Below are 17,354 nucleotides of genomic sequence, written 5' to 3'. Positions count from 1 at the left end.
TTGTACTCACGCTACAGTTCCTGGTATAGATACTCATGTACTCGATAACACCCCGGTTTTGGGATAGATTGTATCGTGTTGCGGGTTTATTTCTGTTCCAAAAAGGTTTTTCTTAAATATTAATTGCTTCCGTCTATAATTTCAAATATTTTGTTGTGTTAAGATAGTTGAGTAGTGGCTTGCCTAGTTTCACGATAGGCGCCATCACGGCGGTTGGTTTTGGGTCGTGACAGGTGCGACCCTCTGAACTCTATGTGAACATGGGATGATTTATGCATTGTGATTTCCTTTAAGGAGAGCATTAGAACAATGGTAAAGTTGTCTCTGCGTGACCTATAGATCACAGGTTCGTGAAAGTAACCACTAATGCTTGTATTATGATAAGTTGTCTATATTACACATGTCTATATCACATCAATTGGGGTCTGCTCCTGATCCTGCATGAATGCGGAATGCCTTGTGGAGTGTGTTGTCCTTTTTTATCTTTTATTTGTCACTCTCTCTCTCCTTCTTCTTCTTTATTTAAACTTTAACCATTTGGTAGTTAAAATTATTAATCCAACCAATTCAGATTCACGAAGTATATAGATGTATTTAAGGAAAAATTGCTCCATATCAAAAATAATAAAAAAGATCAATCCTGAAGCTAAAACTTAAAATCATTGAATAAGGGTGGAGAGATTCAATCCTTCCCGTCACATATATTAACTCATAATTTCTTTTCATAACTATAAAATATAAACGTGATTTTACATTAATGAAATTATTTTTCTCTTTTTCATGCTCTTTTACATTAGTATTTCTTTTGCAGTTTTAAATACTATTTTGGTAATGTTATGTTAGTGAAGTGTCTACCTCCTACAATTCTTTTGAATTTTTTGATTAAAGTGTTTGGATGAAGTCATTGATTAAAGAGAGACAAAAAAAAATATTTGGCCTATTCCAACAAAAAAGTTCCACATTATTTCCGTTTCCTTTTGAAATATAATAATTTCAGATAAGAATAAATATATGAAGTTAGAGTTCTACAGAAAACAGAGCCAAAAGCCCGTAAGACGCTTCTCTTAGTTTTTATTCCAGAACAAAATGAATATGCTTATAGTTTTATTTATATAAAAAAAAAAACATGCATTAAAGGTTCTATTTGTTGGAAGACTAATTAAAAATTTGGAAATCTAATTGTCTAAAATGTGATACTTGCTAGCTATATTTTGTGTGGAATTGCGAAGAATTTTGAGATACACTGAGATTTACGAACTTAGAATAAAGTATTGTTGAGCTTAGAATAATGTGTAGCACAAATTTATCGGATTTTTTGTGTCTTACGTTGGATGTTGAAGTTACTATTTATAGCTACATATAAGGAACAAGGTCTCAGGATCAATCCCCTCTTAAATGACAATTATGGGGGTCCTTGATGAATGTGTAACGGCAGGCTATGAATGCCAAAATTTTCTGTAACGATTATGTATTTAATACTGAAGAATATTTTTCATTGAATGTCATCGAGTGACAAACATTCGTTTATCCTCGTTAGCAATATTTTTTTCGGAGTCTGCCCTGTGCCAACCAAAGCTGATATCCCCGGTCTTGGTTCCCCCTTGCCTCATTTTTTGTCTGTCTCTGATTCCCACGTGTCGCTCTATTATTCAAGTATTTAATATGAACCGATTTTACCCTATACAGATAGTCTCCCCTACTTTCCGGCGGTACATCTTTGTGTCATCGGGAAGTTGGTGAAAATTTATTTCTTGGCGGAAAATTTTATGATCCCTTCAGAAAAGCTTTTGACACTTGATTAGATGCACGTCTCTCCGCATTTAATATCCCGAACACGCGTCACTCCATGATTTAGTAATATTTTTGCCGGTTCTCGAAGTAATCATGGCCACGATTTTAGCCGCCTGTTTCTTTACTTATATGCTCCATTCTTCTTCTTTTACACTTCACATCTCTTCAAACTCTTTCAACTTCTTTGAATTCAACTCTTTCTTGCTTTCTCTCTTCTTTAATCTTCTTCTTCAAAGAACTTTTATTACCTTCCGCTAACCATGACTTCTCCAAAAACTCCAGTTCTCTTAAAAACAAAGAAAACACCAATGATGCTGCCCCTCCTAAGGTGAGCAACATCATTCCCAGAAGACTCAACACAACCAAGGACTTCGAAGAGAAGTTTAGTTCTACAAGTTCTCGTACATGAGTTGTTGGCGTGTACCTTTCTTCCATCCGTCCTTCTAGCATTTCTGTTGTCAAGGAGGATTGTGATTGCCATGATCTGAACATCATCCCTCCCGAACTGGTGGAGCGAGTAATCTTCCCTAAGAAGGGTTTTTTTATGTATGTTTATACGTACATATTCACTTTGGGTGCGTTTTCTTTGAGCAGGGGAATTGACCCCGTGATTTTGGAGTTGTGCCACATATGGGCCCTTCGGTGTGACGAAAGGTAGCCTGTCTATGGTGGATGTGCCAGGAGATAAAGGAAGAGTTCACCTTGGCTTACATAATGAAACTCTATTCCCCCAAGATTTTTCGTAGGGGGGAGGGGGTAATAAACTTCAGCAAACGTGGCCATCATGCTCTGCTCACTAGCATGGATGATGACAACGACCGTAGATGGATGAAGCGGTTTATTGTTGTTGCCACCAGGGATAAATCCCAGCCATAAATCCATCTTTCCCTGAGTCATGGACTCGTACACGTAAGTTCAACGTTTGTCTTTTCTCTAAAAAAAGGTTGTTTCGTGTTGATATTGATCCTTCTCTTTTCATTATTTTAGCAACTCGGTGGACACTACCAAGGGTTGAAGGCTTGGATCATTGGGTTCAGAAAATCTTGAACATTACCATGCCTGAGACCCGCTGATGGAAAGAACTAGCCCACAAATACGGGTGGAAGGCAAAAAATCATGGTAGAAGAAATTAATCTTGTCTTTATCTTTGTGTAGAAGAAAATTGATTAACTTTTTTTCCCGTTGAATTCAGGTCTTCCGCAGGGCTCTGTTACCATCCCTGATGAGGATGTTTTGGTTGATCCTGCAGAGGCTGCGAGGTTGATGAAGGAGGCTTTTACCCGAACAGATGCCACCAGACCTGCTTCCGGTGCAAGTGTTTCCTCTCGAAGTCCCCCGCCAGAAAGCAAGCAACCGAAAATATGACGCTCTTCCTCAACCGAGGGCAAGAATAAAAAGGCAAAAAAATTCGCGCCCGAACCAGTCGTAGTCATTATGGTGATTGATGATGATGGGGAAGCCAGTGATGAAGGGGCTTCCCTATGAAGGAGACAAAGACCTTTATCAGCTGAATCTGAAAAGCTTATAACCCCAACCGAGAATGATGCCTGTCACGACCCGGAATTCCCAACCTCGGGATCGTGATGGCGCCTAATATTTCACTTTCTAGGCAAGCCAACGTTAGATGTAATTATTAACCATTTTAACAAACTTCAAATACGATGACAATAAAGAAACTGAATAGTCTGAAACAAGGTAAATAAACTAATAAGTGATGAAATCCAAATACAAACCCCGGATCTGATGTCACGATTACATGAGCATCCAAGATACTACAAATAATGGTCTGAAATAAACATAATTGTCTGAATCAAATGAAAAGCTAAAAGATGTAGAAGGGGACTTCAGAGCTGCGGACGTTGTGCAACTATACCTCAAGTCCCCACCATATAATCGTCTATCAATATTATAGTCCATCCTTATTCCGATATTTCAATTCATTAGCTTTCAATTTACGTTGCGGCGTGCAACCCGCTCCCCAAACAATGTCAATTAGCAATAGTAGCTCAATAACTAAGATTTACAAGAAATCATACATCAAGAGAACCAATGTACGAGCAATGCAGAATAACATGATAATCAAAGAGACTCGAACTACTCGGATATCTCAACTTTACCAACTCAATGATATCTACTTTTAACAATACGTACAAGTGAAACTACTTCAATGAAGGCAACAATTAATACGAAACTATAAGGCAACAAGGCATAAGACAATTTAGATATATAAGGGAAACAAATAGAGACAAGTAGTAAATAATTATGGAATCATGGAGGGGATGAACAATTGAATACAAGAAATGCTAAATGGCAAGTAGCAAGTATGACATGGAAGTCAAATAATCATGTAGCAATTAATGCATGAAACAAGACATAATATGAAGCGATGAAGATAGGGAAAACAAGTAATGTAACAGTTAAGTCATGGAATAAAGTAATTAATGAAATACGGGATGGAAACAAGTAATTTGACATCGTATATACACTTGTCACCTCTACACATGTAATTCACATAGCACATCGTTCAACGGTTCCTAATTCCCTCAAATCATGGTTAGACCCAACGCTTACCTCGCTCCGCACGCGAATCAAAGCTCTACCGGTGCCTTTCCTCTAAATTCCGCCTCCAAACCAATCGAATCTAACAAAAACCGACTCAATAATATCAAATAATGCTAGGAAAATCAATTAAAATACATAAAGTTAAGATCTTTATACATTTTCCCAAAAAGTTAACAAAAGTCAACCCGGGCCCGCTTGATTTGTGTTAATACCCAATTTTGCCCTCATATTTTTATAAGTATCATATATTTTTAAACAATATCATTCATGTATCATCACCAATTTACGAGAGTCATACGAGTATTTTCTATAATTTTTCATAATTTCTAAAAGCTTTAAAATTGATTTTCTTACATTTAAATTATTTGAATATGTATAGATTACCCTCTAAATTATTTTGATGTGACTTAATCATCCGAATTTATTATTTTCATCCACATATATATCTCATAATATTTTTCTTTGTTTTTATATAATTATATTTATATTTTAAAACTATTTTATACAATTTTGCAATAATAGCCTATATTCTATACATAATTGTATATATTATATTATTTATATCAAAATAGCTTTTCTTATATTTTTTTAATGTTAAGTTGTTATTTTACTGCCGAATAATATTTTTAATTATTTATTAGTCATTTTTATAATTTATATTTTTAATAAATTTCGTGTATTTAAACTGTGTACCAACTTTTGAGTTAATTTCGGACCCAATACACCAGCCCAAACCCCAAAACCTCAGCCCAATAATCCCAAACCCAAACCAGACAACCCCTAACCTGGTCGCAACCCACCTTACGATCCGCCCCACTTCCCCTTTAATCATGATTGTTGATCTTAGATGATCAACGACCCACAATAGCCCTTCCCCTTTCCTTATATCTCCATAACCTAAACCCTAGAGACATTTTCCCCACCCAGTCGCCTCTGCACTTTCTCATCTCCCCACTCCTACACTAAACCCTAGCCCCCTCATCCCAAATCCCCTCAAAACCCGGCTAAACCATGAAATTCTTTCACAATCTTCTTACCTTATTTGCATTATCTCATTATCATTCATACGTCGTGGTGTTACTTAGTATTGGCCCAATTTTGGCAAGTATTACCTATTCGAATCGAGTGAAATCATCCTCAACTTACAAGATTTAGACGAAAATCTGTCTGTATACACTCTCAACAAGGTCGTATGGGTCTGATTCCCCGAGATTCTTGGCTAATTTTTTGACTACTCGTCAAACTAGGGTTTGTCCAATTTTTACCTATTCTGAATCGGAATAGGCTATGCGTGCGATTTTCCTTTTCCTTGCTTGAGCTTGATTGATTTTCTTTCCTTATTTTGTGCTTAATTATCTATCACCCATGTTTGTTCGTTCAACTTCTACCACTACATAAACCCCTTCCCCGTTCCCTTTTGAGGCCTCAAGGATTATTGCTGAATCACGACATTAGTCTCTCATTCTCACTCATTATACTCTGGAATTTGAGACCCTCGATGGCTGAAAGCCAAGGCCATTCGAATTCGATTGTATTCTTTCTCACTGCGAGCACAGCCCGGGGTTCATTCGAGACCCTTGGGAACTCTGACGCATTGTAATTTAGGGGATTCTGCTGCTCTTTTCTACTGTTAAATGAACTACTTCTGAAAATTGCTCTTCACATTTGCTTGTTCGTTAATTGGTAACTGGTAAGTTCTTTTGGCCTTTGTAGTTTTATTCTCTGTTCGTGTGTGTTATTGCTCTATATATCTATGTCATTGAGAGTTTTGTGAATCAATATGCTTCTATGTCATCTCTATTTGCAGCCTATTTGCACAGAACTTATTCTCGTGGTTCTATATTTTTCTAGCATCTGAACTAGCCTAAATTCTAACTCTGATTCTAGCTTTCTTAAGCATGTCTAGCCTGGTGTGTTTGTGTGTGTCTGAATACTTACATCTACTGATTGTCCTGAGTTTATCTTCTACCATATTCTGAATTCTTATGATAAATCAATTTATGCCTAGAATATGTTCTAATTCCTATTAAATCATTTATGTATAACTTAATGCTTTCCTAGAGTTATTTCTTGATCACGTTAATTAGCCAAACATGCTTTCTTTCCACTTAACGTGTGCTCCCTGATTTGTTCAATCTAGTGCTCTTTAATATTGCCTAAAGACCTTTAGAATGAAATGCAATATCTAGCCCCTTCTCCTATATGTTATCAAGACCTAGTGTCTGGATGTCCTGTTAATCTGGAGTTGATATATTTTCACCTTTCATGAGTTCTGATATTGTTTCTGAACTTTGGTATTATGATTGATGCTCAGCGTGTTACCGTTTTCTCATTCTCAACTAAGTGATTGCTCGATCATGAACTTGTTCTGTTATGTTGTTTTCACTAGGCCTTCATGTTAAAACTTTCATATGGAGGCTATGCTATATTTGTTCTTGTCTATGACTTTATTAGATTTTCATGTTTAAATCTTGTGTCTAAAGTTCTTTTAGGCTAATTTTGAATCATTTTACTTTTGAAACTCTTTTGGAATAGTTCAATATCCTATGATGGTCAATCCTATCACTTTAGCTTTATTTCTGAGAACACAAGTATGAACCTGCCTTGTGAACTTGTCAGTATTTCATGTGATCTTGTCTATGTGCTTTGGCTAGAACTGTTATTAGTTACAGCTTTAGGAGTTAAGTGTGAAAAGTTATTTAACTAATTCCATGAATGGTTTGTCACCCGTATGGTTAAGTTTGGCATCCATTTGGCTAAGTAAGTTATTCGTTGGGCATGTTTTTGGGCCATATGTGTAGTTTGACCTTGGCATTGGATTCAGGAAGATTCTACTGTCCTTGTGAGCCTGAGATTTGGGTCTGTTGGTTGGTGAGGCTACTGAAGGCCTAGAAATTCATTGGGTTATTTTATAGTGGGCTTATACTGTTTGACGGGGCTTGTATTTGTTTCACTGTGTATTTCGTCATCTTTGAGTTTGTATTATTCCATTTTTGTCATGTAACTTGTAATAACGAATAATTGGGGCATTAGTGAAATTCGGGAATGGGTTTGCTTTATTCTTGCATAAAGGGTTGAGAACATGCCTATGGGGTCTATATGTTTTATTTGCTATTCTGTTTGACTTGCTCTACTTCTGCACGCTAATAGAAATCATGTCTATAGGAACCACACATATCTCACCTAATTTGACTAATACTCGCTACCTCAAACATGTTAGCCGTTACTATACTTGATTTCTATGTTATTATTGTGCGTTTAGACAACATGCCTATAGGATGTATAACATATGCTTTGTCAACCTAGAAACCATGCCTATAGGAAATCTCACACTTCACTTAACTTGCCTATTACCTGTACATTATTCAAAAGCATGTTTGTTTGACTAAATATTTTACTCGCTCTCATGTCTACTTCTATATGATTATTAGTAGCATGCCTATAGAGTTGTAATCATACATACCTTTGTTAATGCTCATCTAGATACCATGACTATAGGGTCTTAACTAACTAATTAATTAATTAATCGGTTGCTTCTATTATTTTATTATACTGCCACCTAGATAGCATGCCTATAGAATGAGTATGACAAAATTGAGTTCAAATACTAACCATTAGAAATCTTGCTTATAAGATATTGTTACTTTCCTAGAGAGTATATCTATAGACTTAAACGTTGGTAATGTCAAGTTTTCTAATAGCTCTCACTGCCCGTTGCGCAAACCACTTAGAATTCACGTCTATAGGTTTTATAACACATGTAATCTGCAAATTAGTTAATTTGGAACAGCAGCACTGCCTGCACGACTTGAAATCAGAATCATATAGAAATCATGCCCATATGACTTAATGACTCAAATACGTCTTAATCTGGAAATTGTCTATTGTGTAGCCTGGAACTTGTTTGCGTGCTTTGTCGTTATGTATGGAGGCTAACATGAGCCACTCTTTGCTATTATGTGTTGTCCTACTTGTTTTGAATACGTGATTAGTTTTATCATTTTGAGCAACCTAAGTAAAGTCTAGAACCACCCAAATAGAGGTCTAGAGCCTCCTGGATTACAGGAATGGGACAGGTAGTGCACGCATAGGGTACGATTTAGAATTGAATTAGAGCGCCTTTAGGTAACGACTTCAACATAGTAATAGGGTAGCAAGATATAATAGTTTGTGCTCGCTGAATAATATGAGCAACTCCCTACCTTAAGGGAGTTGCAAAGTATTATTTATGTTGCACGGGGTGATCCTTTAGGCTAAAAAACTTAGGACCCCCTTTTCTTTATATACTTGTTATTTACAATTAGTCATCTAACGTATACCATTTTAGTTGTATCCTTGTAATCATTAAGGATTTGTACCAATTCTCATGTGTTATGATAATATTCTTCGACTTCTATACTTTCCTTTGTTTATTTGATCACCTAGCCTAATAATATAATCCACATAGTTTAAAATTCGGTCGGGATCCACAGTTGTGGACCTTGGGGAGTACCTAACACCTTCTCGTTGAGGTAATTTTAGCCCTTACCCAATCATTGGTGACTCGGACTAGTTAAAATAGAGTTATTTGCAAATAGGTGCCCTAACACATCTTAAAAATCGTTCGGTGGCGACTCTTCTCTTTTAATTACCTTCCTTTAAAATAGTTGTCACACGTGAAAGTAGGGCGCGGCAGTCAGAACCCAAAATTTGGACCAAAACCCAATTACCCATTTACTCTCGAGCCCGATTATGTAATTAGTTTCGAAATCCGACCTCAATTTGAGGTCTAAATCTCAATTTTACAACCCCCACTCAATTTTCTCAAATCCCTAATTTTCAACCATGAAAGAACATAGATTAAGGCTAGAAATTAGTGGGTGATGATGGAAATGGAAGAAAACAAGTTAAAATATACTAACCTATGAAAGGGTGATGAAATTTCTCTTCAAAATCGCATCTAGGCCGAGCTCTTATAGAAAGATGGTGAAAATGGGTGAAATCCCGTGTCTGGAATGTTTATATGACTGGGCGTCAGATGTCCATCGCATTTGCGAGACACCTGACGCGTTCGCGAGACACCTGACACGTTCGCGAAGGGCACTGCCCAGTTAACTTACTCGATCGCGAAATACTCTACGCGTTCGCGTAGGCTTAGCCCAACTCACGTTCATGTTCGCGAGCCTGGGCTCGCGTTCAGGTAGAGTAAGTTCCATTCCCAGCCCCCGCTACGCGTTCGTGATTGAGTGGCCGTGTTCGCGAATGATAGATCCCCTGCTACTCCGCGTTCGCGACCAAAACCTCACATTCGCGATGAATAAATCTACCACAGTCCCTAAACTACTCTTCGCGATCGCGAAGAAGGACACACCAGCTGACAACAGAAGCCAAAACAAGAAATTCTAAGTTCAAAACATTTGTAGCCTATCCGAAACTCACCCGAGCCCTCGGGGCTCCAAACCAAACATGCACACAAGTGTAAAAATATCAAAGAAACTCGCTCATGCGATCAAAATACCATAATAACACCTAGAACTACAAATCGGACACCAAAATGAATGAAGTTTTCAATGAAACTTAAGAACATGCAATTTCTCAACCAGAAGTCCGAATCATGTCAAATCAACTCCGTTTATGCACCAAATTTTGCAGACAAGTCATAAATACTGTAATTAAATTATACCAAGTTTCGGAACCAAAATCTGAATCTGATATCAACAAAGTCAACCTAATGTCAAACTTATGAATCCTTTAAACCTTTAAATTACAAGTTTACAACAAATTATGATAAATCAAGTTAGGGACTTTCGAATTCGATTTCGGACCCACCGGGACCATCAAAATACTGATCAGGGTCCATTTACATAAAACATTGACCGTAGTCAACTCAAATGAGTTTTAAGGTACGATTTTATATTTTCATCAATTTTCTCATAAAAATCTTCAAAAATGGGGACACTCACTGTGCACGTAAATTAAGAAAGTCTAAATGGAGTTATTCGCGGTTTCGAAACACAAAAATGAGGGATAAACTTAAAATGACCTATCGGGTCATCACACCTTTCGGGTAATCACATTCTCCACCTCTAAAATAAATATTCGTCGTCGAACGGACATAGAAAGGTACCTGGACTGGTGAAAAGGTGTGAATATCTACTATGCATGTCCGACTCGAACTCCCACATAGCTGCCTCGATCGGCTGACCTCTCCAATATACTCGAACTGAAGTATAACTCTTAGACCTCAACTGCTGGACTTGCCGGGCTAGAATAGCCACCGGCTCCTCCTCACAAGTCAAATCCTTATCTAATTGGACTGAGATGAAATCTAACACATGGGACGGATCACTGTAATACTTTCGAAGTATGGAGACATGGAATACCGAATGGACTGCTGATAAACTAGGTAGCAATGTGAGCTTGTAGGCCACCTCAGCCACTCTCTCAAGAATCTCGGTTTAATATACCTAGGGCTCAACTTGCCCTTCTTTCTGAATCTGATCACACCCTTCATGGGTGAAACCCGGAGCAATACCCCCTCTCTAACCATGAATGCAACATCACGAACTCTATGGTCGTCATAACTCTTCTACCTAGACCGAGTGGTGCGAAGTCGATCCTGAATAATCTTGACCTTATCCAAGGCATTCTGTACCAAATCTGTACCCAACAATCGAGCATCCCCCGGCTCGAACCATCCAACTAGCGAATGACACCGCCTACCGTATAATGCCTCATAGTGAGCCATCTGAATGCTCGACTTGTAGCTGTTATTAAAGGCAAAATCCACAAGCATAAAGAACTGATCCCAAGAACCCCTAAAATCCATAATACGAGCGCGAAGCATATCCTCCAATATTTGAATTGTGCGCTCGAACTTCCCGTCCGTCTGGGGATGAAATGTTGTACTCAACTCAACCTGCGTGCCCAACTCACATTGTACGGCACTCTGGAAGTACGAGGTGAAATGCGTACCTCGATTAGAAATGATAGACACGGGCACACCGTGAAGACGGACGATCGCGTGGATGTAGATCTCAGCTAACCGCTCTAGAGAATAGGTAACTGCCACTAGAATGAAATGTGCTGACTTGGTCAATCTGTCCACATTAATGAACCATACCGCGCCAAACTTCTTCTGTGTCCGTGGGATTCTAACAGCAAAATCCATAGTGATACGCTCCAACTTCCACTCGGGAATATCTAACCTCTCATGCAAACCACCAGACCTCAGATGCTCATACTTTACATCCTTACAATTTAGACATCGAGCTACATATGCAACTATATCTTTCTTTATCCTCCTCCACCAATAATGCTTCCACAAGTCCTGATACATTTTGGCAGTACCCGGATGAATAGAATAACGTGAATTGCGGGCCTCCTCAAGAATTAACTCATGAAGCCCGTCCACATTGGGCACATAAATACGACCTTGCATCCTCAAAACCCCATCATCTCCAATAGTAACCTGCTTGGCACCATCGCGACGTACCGTGTCCTTAAGGACAAGCAAATAGGGATCATCATACTGACGCTCTCTGATACGCTCAAACAAGGAAGACCGAGCGATTGTGCAAGCTATCACACGACTGGGCTCTAAAACATCTAACCTCGCAAATTAATTGGTCAAAGCCTGAATATCTGCGGCAAGCGGTCTCTCATCAACTGTGGCCATCATGCTTTGCTCACCAGTATGAATGATAATAACGATCGTAGATGGATGAAGTGGTTTGTTGTTGTTTCCACCAGGGATATCATCCAGGCCATAAATCCATCTTTCCCTAAGTCATGGACTCATACATGTAAGTTCAACGTTTGTCTTTTCTCTGAAAAAAGGTTGTTTCGTGTTGATATTGATCCTTCTCTTTTCATTATTTCAGAAACTCTGTGGACACCACCAAGGGTTGAAGGATTGGATCAATGGGTTCAGAAAATCCTGGACATTACCATGCCTGAGACTCGCTGGTGGAAAGAACTAGCCCCCAAATACGGGTGGAAGGCCAAAAATCATGGTAAGTTGACTTGCGAAACTAATCTTGTCGTTATTTTTGTGTATAAGAAAATTGATTAACATTTTTTTCCCATTGAATTCAGGTCTTCCGCAGGGCTCTGTTACCATCCCCGATGAGGATGTTTTGGCTGATCCTGCAGAGGCTGCAAGATAAAAAGGAAAAGAAAGTCGCGCCCAAGCCAGCCGTAGTCATTGTGGTAATTGGTGCTGATGGGGAAGCCAATGATGAAGGGGCTTCCCTACGAAGGAGACAGCGACCTTCATCAGCTCAATAGAATGCTTAATCTGAATAGCTTATAACCCCAACTGAGGACGATACCTGTCACGACCCAAAATTCCCAACCTCTGGACCGTGATGGCGCCTAATATTTTACTTGCTAGGCAAGCCAGCGTTGGATGTAATTATTAACAATTTTTAACAAACTTCAAATACGATGATAATAAAGAAACTGAATAGTATGAGACAAGGTAAATAAACTAATAAGTGACGAAATCTAAATACAAACCCCGGATCTGATTTTACGATTACATGAGTGTCTATGATACTACAAATAATGGTCTAAAATAAACAAAACTATCTGAATCAAATGAACAACTAAAAGAAGTAGAAGGGGACTTCAAAACTGCGAACGTTGTGTACCTATACCTCAAGTCTCCTCTAGGTAGCTGGATTCCAGCAAGTTTACAGTATGCCACTGGAACCAACTCGGGTATCTACACAAGAATTGTAGAGTGTAGTATGAGTACAACCGACCCTATGTACTCTGTAAGTGTCGAGCCTAACCTCGACGAAATAGTGATGAGGCTAAGGCGGGTCACTTACATTAACCTGTACGTAATAATAATAATAATAATAATAATAATAATAATAATTACAGAAAAGACAGTAATAGAAGTAAAGCAGGTAACTCATATCAATGAAACTCAAATCAACCAGCAGAGAGCCCTGAATTGACTAGTCATATGACTCATCTCAACAACCGAGGGTAATCCATCAATTACAACAAATATAACTTTTATCAACATGTTGCGGCGTGCAACCCCGATCTCATAATATCAACTTTAAACTATCTGTTGCGGCACACAACCTGACCCCACCATATAATCGTCTATCAATATCATAGTCCATCCTTATTCCGACATTTCAATTCATTAGCTTTCAATTTTCGTTGCGACGTACAACCCGCTCCCCAAATAATGTCAATTAGCAGTAGTAACTAATAACTAAGATTTACATGAAATCATACATCAAGAGACCAAATGTACGAGCAATGGAGAATAACATGATAATCAAAGATACCTGAACTACTCGGATGTCTCAACTTTACCAACTCAACGATATCTACTTTTAACAATGTGTACAAGTGAAACTATTTTAATGAAGGCAACAATTAATATGAAATTATAAGGCAACAAGGCATAAGACAATTTAGATATATGAGGGAAACAAATAGAGACAAGTAGTAAATAATTATGGAATTAGGGAGGGGATGAAAAATTTAATACAAGAAATGCTAAATGGCAAGTAGCAAGTATGACATGGAAGTCAAATAATCATGTAGCAATTAAGGCATGAAACAAGATATAATATGAAGTAATGAAGATAAGGAAAAAAAGTAATATAACGGTTAAGTCATGAAATAAAGTAATTAAAGAAATATGGGACGAAAACAAGTAATTTGACGGCTTATATACACTCGTCGCCTCGCATATACGCCGCTACACATGGAATTCACATAGCACATAGCTCAAGGGTTCCAAATTTTCTCAAATCAAGGTTAGACCCAACACTTACCTCGCTCCGCATGCAAATCAAAGCTCTACTGGTGCCTTTCCTCTAAAATCCGCCTCCAAACCAATCGAATCTAACAAAAATCGACTCAATAACATCAAATAAGGCTAGGGAAATCAATTACAATACATCAAGTTAAGATCTTTACACTTTCCCAAGAAGTCAACAAAAGTCAACCCCAAGCCCGCTTAGTCAGAATCCGAGATTCGGACCAAAACCTAATTACCCATTCACCCCCGAGCCCGATAATATAATTAGTTTCGAAATCCGACCTCAATTTGAGGTCTAAATCTCAATTTTACAACCCCCAATTCTTCTCAAATCCCTAATTTTCTACCATAAAAGAACATAGATTAGGGCTAGAAACTAGTAGGTGATGATGGAAATGGAAGAACACAAGTTAAAATACACTAACTTATGAAATGGTGATGAAATTTCTTTTCAAACTCGCCTCTAGGCCGAGCTCTAATAGAAAAATGGGTAAAATCCCGTGTTTGTAATATTTATATGACTGGGCGTCAGATATTCATCGTGTTCGCGAGACACCTGACGCATTCGCGAAGGGAACTGCTCAGTTCGTTTACGCGATCGCAAAACACTCTACGCGTTCGTGTAGGCTTAACCCACCTTGCCTTCGCGTTCACGTAGAGTAAGTTCCATTCCCAGCCCCCGCTACGCGTTCGCGATGGAGTGGCCGCGTTCGTGAATGGCAGACCCCTACTGCTCCGCGTCCGCGATGAGAAAACCTACCCCAATCCCCAAAAAACTCTTGGCGATCGCGGGAGTATCTTCGTGATCGCGAAGAAGGACACACCAGCTAACAGCAGAAGCCAAAACCAGAAATTCTAAGTTCAAAACATCTGTAGCCTATCCGAAACTCACCCGAGCCCTCGGGGCTCCAAACCAAACATGCACACAAGTGTAAAATATCATACGAACTCGCTCGCACGATCAAAATACCATAATAACACCTAGAACTACGAACCAGACACCAAAACGAATGAAACTTAAGAACATGCAATTTCTCAACAGGACGTCCGAATCACGTCAAATCAACTCTGTTTTGTATCAAATTTTGCAGATAAGTCATAAATATTGTAATAAACTTATACCAAGTTTCGGAACCAAAATTTGAACCCGATATCAACAAATTTAACCTACGGTCAAACTTATGAATCATTTAAACCTTTAAATTACTAGTTTTCAACAAATTATGAAAAATCAAGTTAGAGACTTTCGAATTCGATTTTGGGCGTACGTCCGAGTCCCAAATCACAATACGGACCTATCGGGACTATCAAAATACTGATCCGAGTCCATTTACACAAAACGTTGACCGTAGTCAACTCAAATAAGGTTTAAGGCACGCTTTCACATTTTCATCAATTTTCTCATAAAACCTTCCGGAAAGGGGACACAGACTGCGCACACAAATTGAGGAAGGCTAAACGGAGCTATTCAAAGTTTCAAAACACAAACTAAGGGCTAAAACTGAAAATGACCTATCGGGTCATCACATTCTCCACCTCTAAAATAAATGTTTGTCCTCGAACGGACATAGAAAGGTACCTGGACTGGTGAAAAGGTATGGATATCTACTCCGCATGTCTGACTCGGACTCCTGCGTAGCTGCCTCAATCGGCTGACTCTCTACTGCACTCGAACTGAAGGATAACTGTTAGACCTCAACTACCAGACCTGCCACGCTAGAATAATCACCAGCTCCTCCTCATAAGTCAATTCCTTATCCAATTGGACTGAGCTGAAATCTAACACATGGGACATATCACTGTAATACTTATAGAGCATGGAGACGTGGAACACTGAATAGACTACTGATAAACTAGGTAGCAATGCGAGCTTGTAGGCCACCTCACTCACTCTCTCAAGAATTTCAAAGGTTCTGATATACCTAGGGCTCAGCTTGCCCTTCTTTATGAACCTCATCACACCCTTCATGGGTGAAACCCAGAGCAATACACTCTCTCCAACCATGAATTCAACATCACGAACTCTACGGTCGGCATAACGCTTCGACCTAGACCGAGCGGTGTGAAGTCTATCCTGAATAATCTTGATCTTATCCAAGGTATCTTGTACCAAATCTGTACCCAACAACCGAGCCTCTCACGACTCGAACCATCCAACTGGCGAACGACACCGCCTCCCATATAATGCCTCATAGTGAGCCATATGAATGCTCGACTGGTAGCTGTTATTGTAGGCAAACTCCGCAAGTGGCAAGAACTGATCCCAAGAACCCCCTGGAATCCATAACGCAAGTGCGAAGCATATCCTCCAATATTTGAATAGTGTGCTCGAACTGTCCGACCGTCTGGGGATGAAATGTTGTACTCAACTCAATCTGCGTGCCCAACTCACGCTGTACAGTTCTCCAAAAGTGCGAGGTGAACTGCGTACCTTAATCGGATATGATAGACACGTGCACACCGTGAAGACAAACAATCTCGCGGATGTAGATCTCAGCTAACCGCTCTAACGAATAGGTAACTGCCATTGGAATGAAATGTGCCAACTTGGTCAATCTATCCACAATGACCCATACTGCATCGAACTTCTTCTAAGTCCGTGGGATTCCAACAACAAAAGCTATAGTGATACGCTTCCACTTCACTCAGGATTCTCTAATCTCTGAAGCAAACCATCAGGCCTCCGATGCTCGTACTTTACTTGTTGACAATTTAAACATCGAGCTACATATGCAACTATATCCTTCTTCATCCTCCTCCACCAATAATGCTACCACAAGTCCTGATACATCTTGGTGGCACCCGGATGAATAGAATACTGGGAACTGTGGACCTCCTAAAAAATCAACTCACGAAGTTCGTCCACATTGGGCACACAACTACGACCTTGCATCCTCAAAACCCTATCATCTCCAACAGTAACCTTCTTGACACCATCGTGTCGTACCGTGTCCTTAAGGACAAGCAAATGGGGATCATCATACTCACGCTCTCGGATACGCTCATATAAGGAAGACCGAGCGACTGTGCAAGCTAGCACACGACTGAGATCCGAAACATTTAACCTCACCTACTGATTGGCCAAAGCCTGAACATCTGCTGCAAGTGGTCTCTCACCAACTGGGATGTACGCAAGGCTACCCATACTCACTGCCTTTCTACTCAAGGCATCGACCACCACATTGGCCTTTCTGGGATGATACAAAATGGTAATATCATAATCTTT

Source organism: Nicotiana tomentosiformis, chromosome 10, assembly GCF_000390325.3.
Source record: "Nicotiana tomentosiformis chromosome 10, ASM39032v3, whole genome shotgun sequence".
Lineage (NCBI taxonomy): Eukaryota > Viridiplantae > Streptophyta > Magnoliopsida > Solanales > Solanaceae > Nicotiana > Nicotiana tomentosiformis.
Note: the sequence above shows the minus strand (reverse complement) of the source record.